Source organism: Lactuca virosa, chromosome 3 (genome assembly GCF_052849685.1).
Source record: "Lactuca virosa cultivar CGN04683 chromosome 3, Lactuca_virosa_CGN04683_v6, whole genome shotgun sequence".
Taxonomy (NCBI): Eukaryota; Viridiplantae; Streptophyta; class Magnoliopsida; order Asterales; family Asteraceae; genus Lactuca; species Lactuca virosa.
In genome coordinates, this window is record NC_136428.1 from 197,376,773 (window position 1) to 197,401,580 (window position 24,808).

The 24,808-nt window shown below is 42.0% G+C and overlaps 1 pseudogene; it reads right to left on the minus strand.

Moving 5' to 3' along the window:
* Window positions 1–6,211: 6,211 nt before the first annotated feature.
* LOC145164347 (mannitol dehydrogenase-like) lies at window positions 6,212–9,393 on the minus strand (annotated as a pseudogene).
* Between the last annotated feature and the right edge of the window lie 15,415 nt (window positions 9,394–24,808).

Consider the following 24,808-nt stretch of genomic DNA (forward strand, 5'->3'; position numbering starts at 1 on the left):
GCCCAATTAGGAAGTTGGGCCATATTTGGCTTTTTGGTCTTATTAGTTTGGGTCCGGATTTTGAGCCGGGTAAGGAAAGGGTAAAATGGACTGTTACCATGAGTGTTGGACAATCGGACTTGGATTCCATCTTTGGGTTGTGGACCAATTATTAATTTGGTATTATTTGGTGATGCTACCGCGGGGATTTTTCCGTTTCAGCAGTTCGAGCTTTTATCTGAGATATTCATAAGTGTGAGGTGAGTTTATTCACTATACTCGTGGGTCGAAGGCACCAATGCCAGCCCACTAGATTATGTTTGTAGGATGATGGTTGTCTTTGTGACACTTGCTTATATGCTTGTATGCGATTGTTGTCTTTGTGACTCGTGCTTTATATGTTTGTATGCTTATATATATGTGGGGTGAAATGGACCCGGGGGTTGATACGGACCTGACACAGGTACAAGCTGTTATATAGAGTCATTATGGACTCGGGGTTGATACAGACCCGACATTGTTATATGTTGTCATATGGGGTTGATACGGACCTGACATAACCACGTGTTGTTATATGTATATGTGTGTGTTGTATGTGGTATTTTGGGGAAATAACTAAGTTTTGTGCTTACGGTTTATTGTTTATGGTTTCAGGTATTTCCGGTACAAAAGGGAAGGGCCCGGCATGACTGCACTGCATCCACCTATGTCGCAACTTTATGATTTTGGGATTTTACTCTGATAACTGTTTTTTATCTTGTTACACTTTTAAATGATTGGAAATGTTAATTGGTGTTTATGGTTGAATTAAAAATGAAATTTTTACCTTGGAATTTTTAGGATGTTACATGGAATCACTGATAAATCTTAATTATAGGTTCATAATAATGAATATGACTATAACATTAGGTACACTTAAATAAAATAAGTGTAGCTTAACTTAATATAGCGAAAATCAGGAATTACGCAAGCAAAATTCTGATCCGGGATATTCTATTCACCGGCTATCTGACACCGCAGGGCTTCGCCGAAGGGGCCGAAAATTCGGGAGTAAAAGGGACTAAGGGGTGGAAAGAGCTCTATAGGATTCGGGTGGAGTAGAAATGAGAAATGAGCTGATTTTCGAAGGTTTATATAGGCTAAATTAGAATTCGCACTCCGCATAGATAAGGTGCGCGCCGCACATCTGGTCGGAAGAGGGTGACGTGTTTCTTTCTGCATGGTACCACATGTCGCATTCTGGGTGGTGTGGAAGTGCGTGCGGTGCACACTGTTGTTGCGCACGAGCACGCGCGAAGAATTTCTAATTCTAATAAAATTCATATCTTCTTCATATGAGCTCCGTTTTCGACGAGTTTTATATTCCTCACGTAGCTATCGACAAGATCTACAACTCTCATTTAGACTCCGTCGGCTAATTTTGAATTTATTTAAAGTTATATATTTAACAGGCTTAGACTATTAAAGTCCGTTAAAAATTCATAACTCTCTCGTCCGACATCCGTTCTAAACTGTGTTTATATTGTCAGGTTCTTATTAACGAGATCTTCGATTCTCGTTTAGATTATCTCGGCTAGCAATCAGCCGATCTAAAAGTCGATATCAGTGTCGCACATTGTTACGCTGTAATTTAGAAAAAATTAAAACTTCCTCTTACGGAGTCAGATTTGGACGTTCTCTATATGCACACTCTCGGTTTAATGACTACTACAACTTTCGTTTAGGTTACTTAGGCTAATAAGCAACCTATCTACGATTCACTATTTACGATACACTAAGTGATCGTGAAAACTTCGGAAGACCATGACTTCTACATATGAAGTTGGATTTGAATGTGTTTTATATGTACATGATTCATATCACAACTCCAATATTTTCCGTCAAGATTATTTGTCCTAAATAATCTTCTATCGAGATTGTCATTTCATAGTTTTATCGATAAATTACTAAAATGGCTTTATAATACGTAGTCTACAACGCGCACGACTAATGAGATTCCTAATTGAGGATTTAAGTTATGATTATTGTTTATTTTGTCTAGCCCGAAGATGCGGGCGTTACACCAACAAGAAAAAATATAGGAAAATAGAAGGCTCCATGAAAAGGGTGGACGGATGATGAAGAGATGGCACTTGCGCAAGCATGGCTAGATGTGTCGTAGGATCCGGCAATGAGCGACGACCAAGATTCGATAACCTTCAAAGCTAGAGTTTGACATAGTTTTTGTCACCAAATGAAAAAATAATACCGCAATCCTAATCATCTTTACTCCAAATGGAGGACCCCCAACAAAGCCTCAATGAACTTCAATGACATCTACATGAACGTGATCTGCAACCCCCAAGGCGGTGCAAATGAGGTGGATGTCTTAGTAAAATTTCGTTAGATTTACAAGGCGAAAGTCGGAAAACTTTTTGGGAATGAGGCGTTTTGGGGAGTTGGGAAGGGAAAACCAAAATGAATTAATCTAAAAAGTGTTGATAATTACGCGAGCATGTCCAAAAGAGGCAAAACTTCTGAATCAACCTACAATCAATCTTCTGACGCACATATTGGGGGGATTGAACTCAACAACGACGATCCATATGAAGTTCCAACTCGTCCTATTGGACGAGACAGAGCAAAAAGAAAGCCGAAAGGAGCACAAAGTTCATCAAGTGAAGTGGAGGAGATAAGGAGCGACATCAAAGGGTTGGAAGCTAATCTTGAGGGTTTTTTTGGAATTGGGAAATGAAAAAGAAAGGAACCGTGAGCTAAAGTTTTTCTTAAACCTGAGAAGGGACTTGTATGAGGAGGATCATCGCATTTTCAACAATGCAAGGAATGATATTGCTAAACAATACAACTAAGACAAGTCGTAGTATTTTTATGTCTTGGATGTAGTTTTAATTTATGTTTTTCGTCTAGTATTAAGTCGTGCTTCTAGTATTAAGTTAAGTTTTTATGTTTTACGTAAGTTTTTAGTAAGCAAGTCATGTTTTAATTTTTTAATTATATTTTATGTTTTAAATTAATGTAATTTTTTTATTTAAATATTAAGTGTTTGTCTTAAAAAAAATAGAATTTATGTAATATTAAATGTTTGTGTATTAAAAAAAATAGAATTTATGAAATATTTTATGTATTAAAAAAATATAATTTATGTAATATTAAATGTTTGCGTATTAAAAAAAATATAATTTAATTAAATTTGAAAAAGAAAATAAAAAAATGAAATGCTAGGAGTGTTACCACTCCCTATAAAATGTTAAGATAAAAAAATAACGTGACACTGAAAAAAGTGACATGACAAGGTGTTACGAGTGTTATCATTCACTCTAGCCTTAGTTGTTTGGTAGTAAAAATATAATAGAGATGATATGACGCATAGATACAACACTTTTATAATGGGTAGATGGTGATCATACTCTTTAACCAATTAGCAAAAGCAATGTCTCCTTGCATAATATGGATTCCAAACATTCATGATCTGGATGTGAATGAGTCGAATTACTTGTCCCCAGGTCTATGTAGTGCTTTTTGATTTCCTAAAGGTGGCCATAGGCCCCTATGGTCCATTGGTGCCCCTATGGTTCAGTGGTTACGACCTCTCTCTTTCACGGAGAAAACGAGGGTTCAAGTCCCTCTAGGGGTATTTAATCCAAACTTAAGATTTAAGTTTGAAACTCATTTTATTAACTTCTTTTCGTTAACCCGAAAAATGGAATAGATCTACGAGAAATCTTATTCAGTTAAATATGGTAGATTCAAATGGGATACAAAAAGAATTGACTGCCGAAAGCTGTATGAGGTAGGAAACTCTCAAGTACGGTTCTAAAGGAAGGAATTAACCCACCTATTCCGACTAAACAAAACAAAGAAAAACAATCATGAAGGATGTTGAGAGACTTGTCCAACTTTAAAAAAAATAATGAACAAAGTCAAAAATAGTATTTTTTTTATAATTTATTAACGTAATGATATTTTTATACAATTTCTTTTATTAACCTCATAAAAATTTCTGAATAGCCATGTAATATACATTTAAGAAATAAATATCAAATCAATGTCAAACTTATTATTATTAATAATAGTTTTTGAACAATTTAATAAATTATTATGTAAAAAATGAACTTTAACATTATTTTTTGGAAAAGAAAAATACCGTATTATCTTGGTAGCTCAATTTTCTTTAAATTTACTACTTTTAAAAAAATAATCTATAAAGAAAAAACATTGTGCATGTTAACATATTTCTTTGTCCCCTATCTATTGCACTTCATAAAAGGAAAGAAAGGGAGAAAAGGCATCGGAAGGGGCTGTGGTGGCTCAAGTCACGTGATAATGGCTGTGGATTAATTGACACGTCATCATTGGTGGCCCTTCATTAACACGTGTGCAGAAATTCAAGGCAAAACAACCGTCTATTCTTATCAAAGTGTGTTTCTTTTTCAAATTTCAAGTGGAGTCTTAAATATTTTTTTATTTAGTGCTACATTCAAAAACCAAAACCAATAGCAATAAAAGTTTTATTGAAATTTTATAATAAGTAATAGTAAGAAAACATAAATTTAAAACTTATACTGACATTCATATTGTATGAAACCTCTTAAAATGTGGTTTTTGCTATCCTTTTGTGATATTTAAACAGAATGATATACTAAAATCTTAACTAAAAAGTTTAATATTGAAAATCACATTTTAACATGTATTATCATATAACCAATCCTTTTAGAAAATCAATATTCTATGGATAAATCAATTAAAGAAAATTTAAAATTTTCTTTTTGCAAAATAACATGGTAAAATCATATAAAACTAAAAACTTACAAGATATAAACTAATAACTAATAATATAACCAAACATCAAAAATAGGTCACTATTTAACAATACAATGAGTAGAGACTTCAAACAGTCTTTGATCGATCACTTAGCTAAAACCGTATGTTATGATGGATGATGTGTTATTGCAATGGTATGGTGAACTAAACATAGTACGGTGGTGTAGTGATGTTGTCGTATGAGGAATGAATACTGCACAAAGAAATCAACCCCTTCCCCCCTCTCAACGGTCGCAACGGCTAACTTTATTTATTTATTTTTTTCCTGTTTTTTGTTTTAAAAAAATCATTATAAATTTTAATTCCATATCAAACATTTCAAACAACCACACCACATTCTATCACACAAAATACAATCATTTTCATTCCAAAAATGAATCCAAACAACCTCATCTCAAGATCCGGCCGCAACAAATCACGTGCTAGTTGTTCACAAATGCCGATTCCAAATGTTTTTCCTTTAGGTTTGTCGGTTTGCTGACCGCAACACATACCCCAACCCCAACAAATTCACTACAAAAAAGAGGATATGACGTTCGCAAGGTTGCTAATAGTTTCAGGTTTATAATTTAAATTTTGAAAGCCGTCTGATTTTCGAAAAGAAGAAATTGGAGGAGAAAAAGAAAGATCAAGTGGAAAAACAAAGAGCCCGAGAAGAAAAAAAATTCATTATGTAATTTTTAACGCGCAACATTGATCATCTCACCGGAAATAAGCTCGAGATAGTTTTGAGGGATAACGAGGAAATCATGAAAAAAATATTCAATTAGACTTAATTTGTAGTGTTTTTATTTAATTATTATTTTTAGCTATGTAAACATTTTAAATGTAATAAATGGAATATTTCTCTTTTATTATTATAAATATGTATTTTAAATATTTATATGATTATTAAGTTACATTTAAAAATAAGAAACAAAAGTGAGGTAAGGTGTCTGAACAATTTTCTATCACTTATGTAGGTTGAGGGGATATTGTGGGGGAAAATATTGACATATTTTAACTAGTCATGCCATAAGTATGAGAAATGATTCGTACATAATAATTTTTATCCATACACAACAATTCATGCTTTATGGAGTTGTACAATACAATACTTTAATGCACAAATTGTTGTGCATGGAAAAAAATTGTTGTGTACGAATCAGTTCCCCATAAGTATGTTAAGGTGTGATACGAGACTCATTGATCTTAAGTTAAGTTAGAAGGAGTGGATTTTTGCTACACATATTTTCCTACCATGTAGACACCACATTATTTTTATGGGAGATGATACTTCCACGTTACTTTTTGATTCATCCACATATTTCTAAAGGCAATGGACAATTATGCCCCTCACATTAATTAATCATTTTTTAATAAATAAAAGAGGAACCCTTTTATCTTCCCAAATTGATTCGCTTTCAACATTTCATCTACAGTAGTGGTTGAAGGTCTTCAAGGCGGGTGTCGAGGAAAGGTGAAGTGCTAAAGGCCGGAGTGAATTTGCCACATTGATCACAAATCGATACCTTAGGCTGAAGGGTGTGGGCGCGGTCCCAGACCGCAGTTTGTGCCACGTCAACCAAGAACACCGCCCCCAGACCGCAGTCTGGTGCGGTCTTGGCCGCAGTGCGGTCCTTAAGTGCCGCGTTTTCTGATTGGTGGATGGGAAAATGGGAGGATTGACCGGTTGTTGGGTTTTTAATTTTTTTTTTTTGCTTTTTCTTTCTTATATATACATATCTAACTTCATTTTTTTTTCACAACACAATCTCTTCTCTCTCTCAAAAAACGTTTTTAAAAAAATCAACACTCTCTCAAAAATGTCATCTTCTTCATCTTCTGAAGAATTTCAGACTATTTTTGATACCGCTATTGCGTGTGTTCAAATGGCGGAACAAACTTTTTTATTTTTTTTGGTAATGCAATGTAATGTTTTTTTTTTAATTTTCAAGTAATGAAAAATTATGTTTTTTTTTATTAAAATAGAAGTTTTATTAAATTAAAATAGTTAAAAAAAAAGAAGTTTTATTAAATTAAAATAGTTAAAAAAAACAAAAACAAAAAAAAAAGAATGTGTGGCACCACTCCCTTGGTGTGGCAAGAAACCACACTTGAGTGGTAAAAAATGACATGACGCTTATGTGGCGGGGGAAGGAGTGCGGTTTCGGTGGCAACACACCCTCCAGCCTTACATCAGATTTCAAAATCCTTTCCATGGCTTTGTTCACATAATCTATCAGTATCACAGACATCTGCCGTGATCCTATGCTCTGCTGCAAAATCAAGCATCTCTTGAGTCTCCTTCAACCCTCCAATGTTTCTACCACCAACAATCTTCCCCCTATCAAAATCCATCAATTCCACCACTTTTATCCAATTGGACAATTTCAAAAGCTTAAAGCAAAACACAAAATACTTACCCATAATCAAAGAAAACGCTACTACTTCAAGTGACTTCTCTGGTGCACCAATAAGCACAAGCTTTCCTTGAGCTTTCAGTGCATTCAACAATGGCGCAATTAGATGAGTTGCAAACACTGTGTCGATGATGACATCAAGTGTACTCGATATAGACCATTGGCAAAAAAAACCCAATTCAAAATTCAAAACTTATCGCAAATTCATTAACCATTTAAAAAAAAACCCTCACCTGCGTCTGTTTTTCATCTTTGCTAACAATAAAATGGTCAGCTTTAAGTCCTTGGAGTAAGTCTTGGTTCTTAGCAGGAGTAGTGCTGAAAACAGTAACTTCTGCACCAAAAGCTTTCGCCATCTTCTCATCAACATGCCCAACAGCCCAAGTCTACCAAGACCAACAACACCGATTTTCATCCCTGGTTTATCAGGTGCGAAGTATCTGAGAGGGATGTAAGTGGTGATTTCGGCACATAGAAGCGGTGCACCGGCATCAAGCGGTAAATTTTCTGGCCACCGGAGGACGAAATTATCATCTGAAACCATGTGATCGGAGCTTTGTTCCATCCAATTTGGGAACATAAGTGAGAACCTGTTTAGGAGAGTATTGTTCTAAATCAATAGCACAGTTTTCACATGATTTACAAGATCCCACCAAGCATCCAACCCCAACTTTGTCTCCGATTTTGAATTTTTCCACTTTGCTGCCTACTTATGTCACTATACCCACAATTTCATGCCTGTATCATGAGCGAAAATGAGAATGTATCATGAGCGAAAATGAGAAAAGATTTGTTCGAATCAAACATACAAAGAAGGATTAAGAGATTAAGTGTTTTGATTCGTAATTTCGTAACCTAGGGTAACTGGGTAAGAGGTAATTCCCCATTCGTTCTTGATAAAGTAAAGATCCGAATGGCAAATTCTGCAATACAGAACTTTGAACCGAACATCTTTCTCCCCATTAGCTCTGTAAAAAAATATCATCGTTACTCATCAACAACAATGAAATTGAATCATTTTCGAAAGAAACCAAGACAAAAAAACCCAAGGCATCATTAAACTTTAAAACAATAGAAATAAATGAAGGGTATAATTGTAAACTTATTTTAAAAATCCGTGGAAACATCAAAACCGTCAGTGGAAATATCACTACCCTATTTTTATCATCTCTTCAACATCTTGACATTTAGAGGGTTGTTTGCCACGCAACAAGATTTTTTTTTCATATACTTAAACAAACAAACTTATATAAAGACGAAAAATTTCATCATTTGAAATGGAAATTATAATAAAACTTAATGACTAAGAAATAAAAAATAGGGATCATATGAAACACGGAATATATAAAAATAAAATTTGCATATCATATTTGTTTTTTGTTTTTTGTTTTTGTTTTTGTTTTTTTTTTTTTTTTTTTGCAATATGCTTTTTGTCCTACAACATCATTTTTTTCCTCTTAGAGTCACATTTCCATTAAGAATTTTATGTGGTGGGATTTTTCCTTCTCTTCTGTAACACTCAAGTATTATTCCATAGTAGTTTTTAAGTTGTGAAGTCCGCTCGTCATTTGATCTACATCACTCGAACTATTTACAACCCATTTACCCTTTCCAACCCCATGACACAACTAGGTCTTGGAACCTTAATAGGCTCATCTTTGTTGAGGTCTACCCCTATATGCACATCCGACAATTGACTATGAGTGGTTTTGGATGTTTTGGTTCTTTTAAAACCACCCGTGTATGATTCAAAAGTTTTGATATCTTACCATTTTTGGACTCCTTCACAATATTCCTAAACTCAATAAATTTGAAAGGTGCCCCCTTATCATGTTGGTAAATTGTGAAGGATTTTCTTCAATATTGTTTCATCATTCGCACCACTTTGCCAATGACGCTTTACATTCAAGAATATGATGTTAAGCTCCATGACAAGGTGTTCCTTAATTATGAGTAAATTTGATATTTTTTTCTGGTAGTCTCCACGCTTCATTTCGGAACGCAAAAGCCTTATAAATTACCCGTAAAAAGTTGGCTCATCTTGGTTGTTCCCGACTTTTGGGTATTCCGAAACGTTAATCCATGCATGTGCCAACACCTTCTCTTCCTCAACAGTCCATTTCTTACAAGGTGCATTTCCTTTATTCTTGGGTTCCATTTGAGGTTGATCATCTTCGGGATTAAAATCCATTTCGGTTATGATATGGGGTTAGGTTTTGGACTAGAATTGGTATTGAGATTAGGTTGGGGTTAGGATTGGGTTTGGAATTTTGCTTGGAATTATGGTTGGGATTGGAATTTGAATTGGATTTCGTGAATGGTCTAAAATGATTTGAAATCATTTTGGGACTGGAATAGGTATGATGATAAGGATTAGAATTAGGATTCGAATTGTAACGACGTAAATTTTCAAACAAAATTTTCATTTTCGAAACACATCAATTTCTCATTTCAAAATCTCAAAAACATAAGTATCCCAAATGACAAACATATCACAATGAAATTCTCAATCCCAGAATCAAAAAAACATCTTCCGCCAGTGTGTACAATCATGCTGGTGCCTTTCCGCGATCCTCGGAACTACCTGAAACACATAACACATAACACGATAAGCATAAAGCTTAGTGAGTTCCCTAAAATACCACTCATATCTCATCAGCCTCTCATGGCTATACTCAGATAAGACCCTCTGGTCAATGTGTCTCAGTGGGACCCTCCGGTCCCACAACTCGGTTGGACCCTCTGGTCCCTCAACTCGGTAAGCTCAATATAAATCACATCATATATCACAAAGACATCACAACACACAGTATAAGCACATAAGACCCTCCGGTCACACATAAAATACCACTCAAGGTAACTATAGTGAGAAGACTCACCTCGTAAGCTAGCAAATGAAACCTCGAACTCGGAATCTCGAACTCTACCCACCAGTCTAACCTCTGCCTAACACATAATAATTATTAATATTGGCTCTCAAGAAACTAGACTAACCCTTTTGCACTCACAGAAGGGTGAAAATACCATTTTACCCCTCCATAGGCTTAATAGTCCACACTTTGACCAAAACCCTAAAAGTCCACAAAAGTCAACGGCAGGGAGTACGCTGCGCGTACTCGATCTCTACGCTGCGCGTACTCGGCTGCCATGCAGGCATCGGGGATGCTCGACCCCTACGCTGCGCGTATTGGGATTACGCCCAACGTACGCCCCAGTTTCACTCTTCTCACATTTTTGGTCTTAACCAGTTAAGACATAGGCTCATATCTCAGATCTGGATTCTCTAATGTCTCTTAATCCATAAAGTCAGTGACTTTAAGCCTTTGCATGGCTGATTAGGCACCAATCTCCCAAAATATACACTCTTTTGTCTCAAGGGTCTCATAACTCATGCATGGAGTGATTTCACCAACCAAGATTAGATTTTTATGACATAACACAACTCATACACTCAAAAGGGGTTGGTCCTAGTCTCTGGAGTTCAAGATCTCATCAAGTCTCCACCTTTTTGGGACAAAACCCTAAAATGCTCCAATAAAATGCTCATAACAAAGGAAAGTTAAAGTCTAAAGCTTTATACCTCAATAAGAAGCTTCCCACTCAGATTTGCTCGGATCTAGAAGCTTGGACTCCAACTCCTCCTTCTTCAAGACCTTCTCTTCTCTTCAAAACCATAAAAACACTCTCAAGGCTCAAACACACACACACACAAGCTCTAGAACAGAGGTTAGGGCACTCTTAGGGTTTTCACTCTGGGAATGGTGGCCAGAAATGAGGCCATCATATCCCTCATATAGGGGACTCACCCCAAATTAGGGTTGCACTCTGGCCTAGTACGCCCAGCGTACTAGGTGGTCTCCGCGTCACTTGCACGCTGACGAGTACGCTAAGCGTACACCTAGGTACGCCCCGCGTACTCGTTTTTCACTCTTTTTATAATAAGGACCAAAATAGACAATAGCTCAATAGATCAAGGTTCTCGAAGCATACCTGAACTCGGGATGTTATAATTCTCCCCCACTAGAATCAGACTTCGCCCTCAAAGTCGTGCTCCTCAAATAGCTCCGGATGCTGCTCCCGCATCTCGGACTCCGGTTCCCAAGTCATCTCGGACCCCTTCCGATGTTGCCAGTGAACCTGAACCACGGGCACCTCTTTCTTCCTCAAAACCTTCACCTTTCGATCCATAATCGCGATCGGTTTCTCGATATAATTCAGGCTCGCATCCACCTGAATGTCCTCTAGTGGTACCACTGCCGTCTCATCGGACACACACTTCCTCAACTAGGACACGTGGAAGGTGTTATGGATCTGGCTCAACTCCGCAGGTAGCTCCAAGCGGTATGCTACCTTACCCACTCTAGCGGTTACCCTGAAAGGAATGATGTATCGGGGCCCCAGCTTGGCCCTCTTTCTGAACTGTATTACCCCTTTCCATAGGGATACCCTCAGGAGAACGAAATCTCCAACTTGAAACTCAAGTTCGGATCGTCGCCTGTCGGCATAACTCTTCTGGCGACTCTGAGCCGTCAGTAATCTCTGTCTGACCTGCTGAATCTGCTCATCGTCTTGAGCACTATCTCAGTGTCACCCATCACTAGCTGCCCTACCTTTCCCCAACTGATGGGGGTCCGATACCTCCTCTCATAAAGGAGCTCAAAAGGAGGCTTGTCGATACTGGAATGGTGGCTGTTATTGTAAGAAAACTCAGCTAGGGGTAGGTATGTGTCCCAACTTCCACCGAAGTCCATAAAACATGCTCGAAGCATGTCCTCGAGCGTCAGAATCGTCCGCTCACTCTGTGCGTCTGTCTGTGGGTGGTAGGCTGTGCTAAAATGCAATCGCGTACCGAACTCCTCATGGAACTTCTTCCAGAATCTGGAAGTAAATCGCACATCCCGATCTGACACTATAGATATCGGTACCCCGTGCCGAGCTACCACCTCTTTCACATAAGTCTCTGCTAGCTTCTCTGTAGAAGAGCTCTCACTAATAGCAAGAAAGTGAGCGCTCTTCGTCAACCGGTCCACAATCACCCAAATCGCGTCGACACCCCGCGCGGTCCTCGGCAACTTGGTGATAAAATCCATAGAAATTTGTTCTCACTTCCACCGGGGAACCTCCAGTGGCTGCAACATGCCATGAGGACGCTGGTGTTCGGCCTTAACTCGACGACAGGTCAAGCACCTCTCGACTACCCACGCAACGTCCCTCTTCATACAGGGCCATCGGTAATCTCTCTTCAGCTCCAAATACATCTTAGTGGCCCTGGGATGGATCGAGAATCTCGATCTATGCGCCTCCTCCATCAGTGTACGTCGAGCTCTGCCCGTATAGGGCACCCAAATCCCCCCCTGAAAGGTCATAAGTCCTCGGTTGTCCGTCACAAACTCGGACACCTGCCCAGCTACCCGCTCCTTCTTGCGGTTCTCTAGTCTCACGGCCTCCACCTAGGCCTCTCGAATGATATCTAAGACTGGAGTCATCACTGTCATCCTCATACACACATCTCGGATCGGGGTACTCTCTGCATCAGTACCGCACCCATACCCTTAATAGATGCATCGAAAAAAAACCATAAAATCCTCCATTCCCTCCGGAAGGGCCAACAAGGGAGCCTCGCACAATCTCTAGCGAAGGGTCTTAAATGAGGTCTGCTGATCGGGACCCCAAGTAAACGCAACGCCCTTCCGGGTCAAACTGGTGAGAGGGACGGCAATCTTGGAGAAATCTATGATAAATCTCCGATAGTATCCGGCCAGTCCCAGAAAACTCCTGATCTCGGTGGGGGATCTTTGTAACATCCGGATTTTTAGGGATATTATCGTGTAGTTTGATCTTGTGATTAAAGAAGAGACTCAACGAGTTGAGGGTCCAACTCGCCGAGTCGAGCCGGGTTTCTCCCGTGGACTTAATGAGTGGACTCGACGAGTCAGAGGAGGGACTCGCCGAGTAGGCGCTGATTAGAGAAACCCTAATTTCCGTGGTTTGGGACCTATTTAAAGGCACTTATAGCCTCATTTGCGGCCACCCTTTCCCTGGAAGCAAACCCTAAAGGTCATTTGAGCTAGAAAGTGAGAGAGAAGCTATCTTGGGATTTTTAGTGCATCATTTGAGAAGAAGAGAAGGAGATCAAGCAAGGATCAAGAGGGGGAAAGTTGGATCCAGTGATAGATCGTCCAGAGTTTCTGAGGAAGGTAAAAGTCTGCACCTTTCTCATTATTTTGGTTAGATCTCATGTGTTTGGAGTTCTAGGGCTTTTACCACCTTTGGTTTGGGACTTTGAGTAAAATGGATTAGCTAGAAGCCTAGTCCTCAGATTTGGACCTTGTGAGGTCCCTAGAGTCCAAAGGTCCCAACTTTATTCATCCAAATGAGGGTTGTTGTGCTTAACACCTTAAGAAGGGCTTGTTTTGGCATTTTGAGGCATTTATGCCATGCATGAACGTAAAGGTCGGGACTTTATGTGTCTCTGGTGTCTTAAAGGGCTAGATCTAGGGTTTGGAATGAGAGATCTGACTTTGGACATCTGAATGAGGAATCAGACCGAGGGGACTCGTCGAGTCCATGAGTTGACTCGACGAGTCAGTGAGGGTTTGTCCCGATGAGCTTGAGCGTGCGATAGCTCAACAAGTTGGGGGTCAACTCGACGAGCTGAGCTGGACCTTCACGAGACTTCTGAGGATGTGAGTGGACTCGACGATTTGCATGAGTGCACTCGACGAGTCAGGTCAGACATGGACTGTTGACTCGAGTTTGACTTCTGTTGACTCTGGGGTTTGGTCAACATGAGTAATGGAGACCATGGAGGGGTAAAATGGTCTTTTACCCAATTCAAGAGTTAGAGAGAGAAGAATAGCCCTCATTTATTAGGGTCGTGTAAAGAGTATTGATTAGAGATATTCATCTTTTGTGCTAGGCGGAGGCTAGTTCGAGTTTCGGGTGCGAGGGTATTTACTTGCTGCTTGTCAGGTGAGTCTTCTCACTATACTTTACCTTGAGTGGTAAGTAGAGTTATGTGACAGAGTATCTTGTATGCTATGTATGTGAGGTGTTGCACTGCATTATTTCTATGTGATTTATGTTGTGTGTATTCCAGAGTTTACAGAGTTAGGACCAGAGGGTCCATAGAGTTAGGGCCAGTGGGCCCACAGAGTTATAGCCTCGAGTGGCTAATATGTGTTATATGTGGTATTTTGGGGAACTCACTAAGCTTCGTGCTTACCGTGTTATGTGTTATGTGTTTCAGGTGTTCTCAGTATCTCGGGACGACACCGGCTTGATTGTACACACCAGTGAAAGAATTATGTTTCGAAGATCCTGGATTATTAAGTAATTAACAAGGGATTGTGTTTTGTAAACTAAACAAATGATGCTTTATGAAAATGTGTATTGAGAATCATATGTTTTTCAAAAGAAAAATTGTCTTAAAAATTTACGGTGTTACAAGTTGGTATCAGAGCCTTGGTTTGAGGGATTCGGATGCACCTTCGGGTATATCTGGACTCAAACTGAGGAATTGAGAAAAATTTTCAAAATAAATGATTTTTCTAAAATGAGCAAGAGTTTATAAGAGAAGACGAGACAGAGCAGTGTGTATAATCAGCCAGAGCCCGAACGGTGATTTCCCAAAATACCCTTACCTTATGTGTTATGAGATATTATGAGATATTATGCATGCTAGAGATAGGCTAGGTATTTCATATTTTAGGACTAGAGTGGACTGATTTGTGATGCCTTAGCCTAGGAGTTGCTGTTATCTGTGTTGCGCTTTCGAGTATGTGCTGAGTAAGAGTATCCAGCGGGAATCCTTCTAGAGAGGGGAATTGGGTAGAGGAGTAATTTAGGAGAGATAGCTAGATAAGCACTTAAGGAGTCTACTGAGGGAGTAGTCAGATGCCCACGTGGGGTATAGTTGCTTGGGTTCGGTGGTATCCTTAGAGTATGAGAAGAGTAAGTGGGTAATGACCTAGAGTGGTTTTGCGTGTTGGTAGAGTTTATTCGATGCCCAAATGCTGCTTGCTTCGTGCTTTGTGGAACTCTTGATGATGAGAGTCAGCTACTAAGTGAATATGACGATATTCAGGAGGTGGATGGCTGGCATCATAAGGAGTTCTTCAGCAGCTGATGGCGGAGAAGTGTGAGAACCTAGGAAGAGCCTAGGAAAGGGTGACCCTAGTCAGATGAGTACGCTGACAGAGTAGGATATTTCGCAGAGGAGCGAACACGCATGACGGGGTTGGTGATTGAGAAGGTCGAGCAGCTACTTAGGAACTCGGGGATGGTCCGTGTGGAAAGTATGGGTAGATGTGGTAGGTAGTATGGGTCCCGTACTACTGAAAGCAGAGGACCCATACTCGATACAGGGAACATTCCGGAGGTTTTAAGTAGCAGATCGAGAGATGATTTCATGGTTCGTGTACCATGATTTGCAGCAGATCGAGAGGTGATTTCATGGTTCGTGTACCATGATTTGTAGCAGATCGAGAGGTGATTCCATGGTTCGAGTACCATGATTTGTAGCAGATCGAGAGGTGATGTCATGGTTCGAGTACCATGATTCGTAGCGGATTGAGAAGAGATAACATGGTTCGGGTACCATGATTCATAGCAGATCGAGAGGTGGCCACATGGTTCGAGTACCATGACCCGTGGCAGTTAGTGTTATTGGTTCTACCAGTTATTCCGTGGTGATTGGTTAGACCGAGATCAGAGGTGAAAGAGTATGGGGCTAGATGGCCATGATGAACGAGTTTTAGTGAAGCATCCCTTATAAGGGAAATCGAGTTAGCTCTGAGGGATTGTTGGGAGATGCCAATTGGAGTCGCAAGACTCAACAATGAGTAGAGATGACGGTTATGGAGGATTACGGCATGAGTTGAGTAATCAGCCGATGGTGGAGATGTCATTTTCTGTGACCTAAGCGGTGTTATTTCTGTTCCCGTGGGGAACATGAGAGGTGTTGAGGTTTTCGGTTTCCAATATTGGGGGTGAGCCCTGTGGGGTAGCTTTGGTTACGATCTTTCATCAGAGTATTTGGGCAGTATGTCAGCCGAGAGGTAATGTTAGAGCATGAGCAGGTTGTCAGCGGGGATTGAGATGATTAAGGACAAGGATACACCCTATTTGAGCATAGTAGGGCATGTATTAGCTGCAGCGGCAGACGATCAAGAAGAGGATATTGGGGCAGTGGCTCTTATTGTCTATGATGAGTATCAAGTGTGGTAATGAGGACTCCACTCTTATTACAACCCACGTGATGAAACGTTGGTTGAAGAGTCGAGGATGAGGAATATGATAGTTCGTTATTTCAGACTGAGAGTCAGAGCTACGACTGGACAGTTGAGATGTCCGATAGTAGGATGGTACGAGATTCTAAAGGACTATAGGTAGTCATGATGAGAAGTTTCTGAGGATTTCATCGGAGATTCGAGGTATTTGGAATTGCTTGACCTCCATCGGGGAGATCATCGAGCATTGCGTATCACCTTCCGAGAGTATGTGCGATGTTATTGGTAAAAACAGTCTGTGGGTTAGATTGTTGGCAAATCAATTGGTGATGGTTCGAACCCTAAGTGGGGGAGGACCGGGTATTTTGTTGAGAGGATCAGAGATCTGTTCGAGATCGGTTAGAGATCTGGATATAGAGACCTGCGGTGCAGATTCATGTGATCAGGGCTATTGGTGATTGAAGCGAGGTACAGACGAGATAATGCATGTGGTATACATTTGGTAAAGGATGAATGTCTCCACGGCAAGTGGTCATCGGTCGGAGACCTTGTGATGGATAGGAATTCTTCGAGGTGGTTGGCTCGTAGGGTTAGTTGACGGTAGAAAGATTCTGATTCAATGTTTGGGCCGTTGTTCAGTTGGGGAAGGGCAGAAATTGATTTTGGCAACTAATTCCGGGCCATTGCGATTATGCTTGCTTGAGTTTTGAGCATTATAGGAGGGAGTTTCGGATTGTTGTCAACATGTTCCGAGTCATTGTCGATTCCTCCATGTTTCAACTGAGAGTTGGAATATTCCGAAGTTGCGCGTTGTGTGAAGGAAGGATAGTTATGAGATTCTGAGAGAATGCATTGAGGTATCTGTGTATGATACCATAAGTAGGAGATCAGTGGTTGAGGCAGGACATCGTGATGTTATGTGATGGTGTTCCGAGGTATCCGAGTATAATGCCTTGAATTCAGAATTATTTTGGGTCTTGAGTTTGAGACGGCAAGTGGAGTATCAAGTACCTACGGTTCCAGTAGGAGCCCTTCAGATATTGTCATCTAGAGGGATTAGCTAAGAATGTGGATTCCAGCAGGGAAGGATGTTTTGTCATGGCGGTTGCTGTCAGAATCTGTGATGCATAAATTGGGACAAGTGTGTGTACCTATCTATGTTAGTCCGCGGAGCATGAGTTAGTGGATGTAGTGTGGTGTTGATGTGAGAATGAGATTGTGGGGTTACGAGTCAGAGAAAGGGAGTTGTGATGCTATGGGGAGCCTAGTACTCACTAGTGAGAGAGAGGGAGTTGTGATGCTATGGGGAGCCGTAGTACTCACTAGTCAGAGAGAGGGAGTTGTGATGCTACGGAGAGCCGTAGTACCCACTAGTGAGAGAGAGGGAGTTGTGATGCTACGGGGAGCCGTAGTACTCACTAGTGCGAGAGAGGGAGTTGTGATGCTATGGTTAGCCGTAGTACTCACTAGTTAGAGAGAGGGTGTTGTGATGCTACGGGGAGCCGTAGTACTCACTAGTCAGAGAGGGGGTGTTGTGATGCTACGGGGAGTCGTAGTACTCACTAGTGAGAGAGAGGGAGTTATGATGCTACGGGCAGCCGTAGTACTCACTAGTCAGCAAGAGGTTGTTATGATGAAGTACTCCTTGATCAGAGCATGACGCAGAAGAGTTTAGGGCTTGGTTAGCCCTAATAATTGAGTTTTTGGGAGCCTGGCGGACGAAAAAGGGAGCGAGACTGGGGTCTCCATTTTGTCAGAAATCGTTATATTCTGAAATGAGAGGTGGTTGTCGCAACATAAGGGAATTGGAAAAGTGGAATACGCGCGGGTTGCGAATCATGAGTCTTGAGTTGGGTGCTTCATTGGGACGAGTGGTTCCAATTCTGGATCGGACCAGACTCTTGATATTGAGTTTGACTCTAGTGGTGCATTGAGTAGGCGAAATGAGACTCCGGATTCTGAGATGGGTTCCATTTTGAGGGATATTGTTTGTCATCAGATGTTTTGGACCGGAGTGGGTCAGTTCGTTGGTGCGGGAGGTACCGCGAGGCGCTCGTATCTAGGGAGTAGTGTTCGACGGGGGTCGAGGGTGAAACAATTTTGTAGGATTGTGGAATCCGTTGGAGTAAAGAGAACTTCGTGACTTGGGTGTCACTGGGCCGAGATAGTTGTTATGAGAAGGAAGTCAGTAAGACATTTTGGGATATGTTATGGGTGACCTTTGGAGATTCAACTGTTGAGTCAGAAGTTGACCTAGTGCTCAGTATTAAAAAGGGTATGAGGAACGAAGCTGGGACTTGTGATTGTGATGTCTGAGGACACTTCGGAGTGAGCCTGGTTATTCTCTTGTGTCTGAAGGGTAGAGTGTTGTGGATTCTTTGTTCGGATGGGTTCTGATAGCAGTTTAGTGTATGATCCCTGGTGGGAGTGGACCCTTCCGTTTCTTGGGGCGTGATTTGGATCATTAGCATGTTGATATGAGTGAGCGGTAGCCGATTGTTGGATTTGGTCTTGTGAGAATCAGAGGATCAGTGAGTTATCAGGGTTTGATATTCGAGGAGCGAATATCATGGTGATCGCTTGAGTAGGCGGTCTGGCGGCGGGTCAAGCCACTAGAGCTTCCAGATAGTGGGAAGGAGTATATCAGCGACGGAAGAGTTGGTTCTGTTCTGGTCTTGGGAGTTTTGTGTGGTTTCAGGTGTCCATAGAGAAAGATATCGGTGTAGTATGAGATCCTTTCGGTGGTGCCTTTTGGGTTGATGATTTCATTATGTGAGTGGTTAAGGAGTGATTTCGAGGGCGAAATCTAATTCAAGTGGGGGAGAATTGTAACATCCGGATTTTCAGGGATATTATCGTGTAGTTTGATCTTGTGATTAAAGAAGAGACTCGACGAGTTGAGGGTCCAACTCGCCGAGTCGAGCCACGGGAGAAACTTAATGAGTGGACTCGACGAGTCAGAGGAAAGACGCGCCGAGTAGGCGCTGATTAGAGAAACCCTAATTTCCGGGGTTTGGGACCTATTTAAAGGCACTTATAGCCTCATTTGCGGCCACCCTTTCCCTGGAAGCAAACCCTAAAGGTCATTTGAGCTAGAAAGTGAGAGAGAAGCTATCTTGGGATTTTTAGTGCATCATTTGAGAAGAAGAGAAGGAGATCAAGCAAGGATCAAGAGGGGGAAAGTTGGATCCAGTGATAGATCGTCCAGAGTTTCTGAGGAAGGTAAAAGTCTACACCTTTCTCATTATTTTGGTTAGATCTCATGTGTTTGGAGTTCTAGGGATTTTACCACCTTTGGTTTGGGACTTTGAGTAAAATGGATTAGCTAGAAGCCTAGTCCTCAGATCTGGACCTTGTGAGGTCCCTAGAGTCCAAAGGTCCCAACTTTATTCATCCAAATGAGGGTTGTTGTGCTTAACACCTTAAGAAGGGCTTGTTTTGGCATTTTAAGGCATTTATGCCATGCATAAACGTAAAGGTCGGGACTTTATGTGTCTCTGGTGTCTTAAAGGGCTAGATCTAGGGTTTGGAATGAGAGATCTGACTTTGGACGTCTGGATGAGGAATCAGACCGAGGGGACTCGTCGAGTCCATGAGTTGACTCGACGAGTCAGTGAGGGTTTGTCCCGATGAGCTTGAGCATGCGATAGCTCAACGAGTTGGGGGTCAACTCGACGAGCTGAGCTGGACCTTCACGAGACTTCTGAGGATGTGAGTGGACTCGACGAGTTGCATGAGTGCACTCGACGAGTCGGGTCAGACATGGACTGTTGACTCGAGTTTGACTTCTGTTGACTCTGGGGTTTGGTCAACATGAGTAATGGAGACCATGGAGGGGTAAAATGGTCTTTTACCCAATTCAAGAGTTAGAGAGAGAAGAATAGCCCTCATTTATTAGGGTCGTGTAAAGAGTATTGATTAGAAATATTCATCTTTTGTGCTAGGCGGAGGCTAGTTCGAGTTTCGGGTGCGAGGGTATTTACTTGCTGCTTGTCAGGTGAGTCTTCTCACTATACTTTACCTTGAGTGGTAAGTAGAGTTATGTGACAGAGTATCTTGTATGCTATGTATGTGATGTGTTGCACTGCATTATTTCTATGTGATTTATGCTGTGTGTATTCCAGAGTTTACAGAGTTAGGACCGGAAGGTTCACAGAGTTAGGACCAGAGGGTCCACAGAGTTAGGGCCAGTGGGCCCACAGAGTTATAGCCTCGAGTGGCTAATATGTGTTATATGTGGTATTTTGGGGAACTCACTAAGCTTCGTGCTTACCGTGTTATGTGTTATGTGTTTCAGGTGTTCTCATTATCTCGGGACGACACCGGCTTGATTGTACACACCAGTGAAAGAATTATGTTTCGAAGATCCTGGATTATTAAGTAATTAACAAGGGATTGTGTTTTGTAAACTAAACAAATGATGCTTTATGAAAATGTGTATTGAGAATCATATGCTTTTCAAAAGAAAAATTGTCTTGAAAATTTACGGTGTTACAATCTTGGCACTTCCCACCTCATAACTGCCTCAATCTTGGCCGGATCGACCAAAATACCATTTTGGTTAACGAGGTATCCCAGGAACTGGACCTCTCGTAACCAGAAATCACACTTGCAGAACTTGGCATAGAGCCTCTCTGATCTCAGTATACCCAAAATCTCTCTCAGGTGCTCCTCATGTTGCTCTTTGGACCTCGAATACACCAAAATATCGTCGATGAACACAATCACCGAACGATCCAACATGGGCCTACACACCCGGTTCATGAGGTCCATGAACGCTTCCGGTGCGTTGGTGAGCCCGAAAGGCATCACCACAAACTCATAGTGCTCATAACGTGTCCTGAAGGCCGTCATCTGGACATCCTCTTCGCGGACTCTCATCTGATGATACACAGACCTCAGATCAATCTTATAAAACCAAGACGCCCCCTGCAACTGATCGAACAAATCGTCGATCCTCGGAAGTGGGTAACGGTTCTTGACCGTCAACTTGTTCAAATCCCGGTAATCAATGCACATCCGGTGTGAACCATCCTTTTTCTTGACAAAAAGGATCGGGGCTCCCCACGGCGAGCTACTCGGCCTGAAAAACCCCTTCCCCAACAGCTCCTGCAGCTGTGAGGATACCTCCTGCATCTCCGGAGGCGCAACGCGATAAGGTGCCTTGGCAATAGGCGCCGCTCCCGGCACCAAATCGATCCGAAACTCTACTTGCCTCTCGGGAGGCACTCCTGGCAACTCTTCGGGGAAAACATCTAGAAACTCGCGCACTATCGGAACCTCGGAGATAGAACCCGATCTCTCTACAGTAGCCCGCGTATCCATCACATACGCCAAAAATCCCACACATCCCTGCTATAGACTCTGTCTCGCCCTGGCGGCCGAACAAAATGCCGACCCAGATCGGGTACCCTCGCCATATACTGTAAGCACTCCCCCGCTAGGGTCTCGTATGGTCACCAGCTGACGCTCACAGTCGATCATAGCTCCAAATCGACTTAACCAGTCCATTCCCACGATGACACAGACGTCCCTCATCGCGATCGGTACCAGATCAATCAGAAACTCAACTCCGAAAATCTCAAGCACACATCCACGAATCACATCAGTCGCAAATACCGCATGCTCATCGTCTATGGAGACTCTCAGAGGTCGACTCAACGCCTCTTGTCGGATACTGATATGACGACTAAATGCTAATGATACAAAGGATCGACTCGCACCCGAGTCAAATAACACCAAGGCAGGCACATAACTCACAAGAAAAGTACCTATACACAATCAAAATATAAGCACAAAATATCTCAAAAGAATATAATAAGAACACGTACCAACCACAACATCAGGTGCTGCTTGGACCTCCTCCGTTGTCAGCTGAAAGGCTCTCCCACGAACCCTCGATGTCTCGGCCTTCGCTGGCCGAATCTCAGTAGTACGCACAGAAGTAGGTGCAGATCCCTGGGCTGATCCCTACATGAGCTGAGGGCACTCGGCCTTCCGGTGGCCGGTCTGGTTGCAATGAAAGCAAACCAAGAATCCCTTGGGGCAATCCTTCGCCATGTGCCACTCCTTGCCGCATTTGTAGCAAATCCCTGTACGGCAAGAACCCTCGTGACTCTTGCCGCACTTGCCACAAGTGCGGCCCTTCTGGCCCCCAACTCTGGAATCAGCGGGCTTGGCCCGCTTCGACGCCGGCTGCGACTATACTGGTCTCCGATCCCTCCCCCGGGACTCCTCCTCCTCCTCCCTGGTCTGCAACTCAAGCTCAATCTCCCTCCTCCTGGCATTGGCCTGAAGCTCGGCCAATGTCTGATACGACGAGTTCGCCACGAACTCTCGTATGTCCCTGCTCAGTATGCTCAGATATCGGCTCACACGTGCCTGCTCAGTGGACACGTGTTCAGGGAAAAACATCGCCCTCTCATGGAACATCCTCAAAATCTCAGTCACTAATTCTGTCTTCTGCTTGAGAGACAGAAACTCATGTGCCAAACGTTTCCTCTCCACCGGGGGAACATACTCGTCTCGAAACATCTGAACAAACCTCTCCCATGACACTGCAACATGATCTGCAGGGGTGAAACCAGCTGTCACAAACTTCCAGTAGTCCTTCGCTCCCAAGCGAAGCTGGTTCAGTGCAAACCAAACTCTCAAGTGGTCGGGGCATGAACACGTGTAAAAACACCCCTCAATATCAGAGATCCACCTCATCGCAGCAATCGGATCCTGCGTCCCATCAAACTCTGGTGGCTTCGTGTTGCTGAACTCTCGGAACAGCAACGAGTCACCTCCCTGAGGCCTAGCAGCAGCGACGGGTGCAGTGGCCGCGACAGCAGCAGCCTCAGTGATAGCAGTGTATCGCTCATCGAACGTCTATATCAAGGTGGTCTTGATAGACCCAAACATCTCTGGAATCTATGCTCGGATAGCTGTAGCCACCTCCTCGTGGATCATCCTTCGTATCTCCTCATCACTACTCCCACTGCTACCAGGGTTATGGCGTGTACCCACCATGATGTCTCTGAAACACAACACAAAATCATCAGAGACTCGCTCGAGCATACTCACACTCGATCACCCGCCCCTACTTTTTCCTTAGCATCCTAAGGATTTTTACTTGGACCGCTCACTGATCCGGTGCTTCTAGTAGTACGGGCCCAATACTACCTTCCACACCGCATTAGTGTTCACCCCAAGTTCTCCTCCTCGGATCCCAATTACAAGTACTCTATGCCTCACAACCTACTCTGATAGAAGTCCTCTCATTGGCTCGCCCCTGCTAGATACTCATACTCAAAACAAATCACTGGTAGCAGAAAAACCTAGGCTAACGCATCACAAATCAGGCCACCCTAGTCCTAATATATGGATTACCTAGCCTATTCTCTAGCATGCATTATATCTCATAAAATATCTCGTAACACAAAAATGTGGGTATTTTGGGAAATCACTGCTCGAGCTCTGGTTGATTGTACACACTGCTCCGGCTCGTCTTGTCTTAAACTCTTTCTCATTTTTAGAAAAATTTATCTCTCTTAAAAATCTTTCTCAAATCCTCAGTTTGAGTCCAAACACACCTGAGGGTGCATCCGAATCCCTCAAACCAAGGCTTTGATACCAACTTGTAACGACGTAAATTTTCAAACAAAATTTTCATTTTCGAAACACATCAATTTCTCATTTCCAAATCTCAAAAACATAAGTATCCCAAATGACAAACATATCACAATGAAATTCTCAATCCCAGAATCATAAAAACATCTTCCGCCAGTGTGTACAATCATGCCGGTGCCTTGTCGCGATCCTCGAAACTACCTGAAACACATAACACATAACACGGTAAGCATAAAGCTTAGTGAGTTCCCCAAAATATCACTCATATCTCATCAGCCTCTCATGGCTATACTCAGATAAGACCCTCTGGTCAATGTGTCTCAGTGGGACCCTCCAGTCCCACAACTCGGTTGGACCCTCTGGTCCCTCAACTCGGTAAGCTCAATATAAATCACAACATATATCACAAAGACATCATAACACACAGTATAAGCACATAAGACCCTCCGGTCACACATAAAATACCACTCAAGGTAAGTATAGTGAGAAGACTCACCTCGTAAGCTAGCAAATGAAACCTCGAACTCGGAATCTCGAACTCTACCCACCAGTCTAGCCTCTGCCTAGCACATAATAATTATTAATATTGGCTCTCAAGAAACTAGACTAACCCTTTTACACTCACAGAAGGGTGAAAAGACCATTTTACCCCTCCATAGGCTTAATAGTCCACACTTTGACCAAAACCCTAAAAGTCAACAAAAGTCAACGGCAGGGAGTACGCTGCGCGTACTCGATCTCTATGCTGCGCGTACTCGGCTG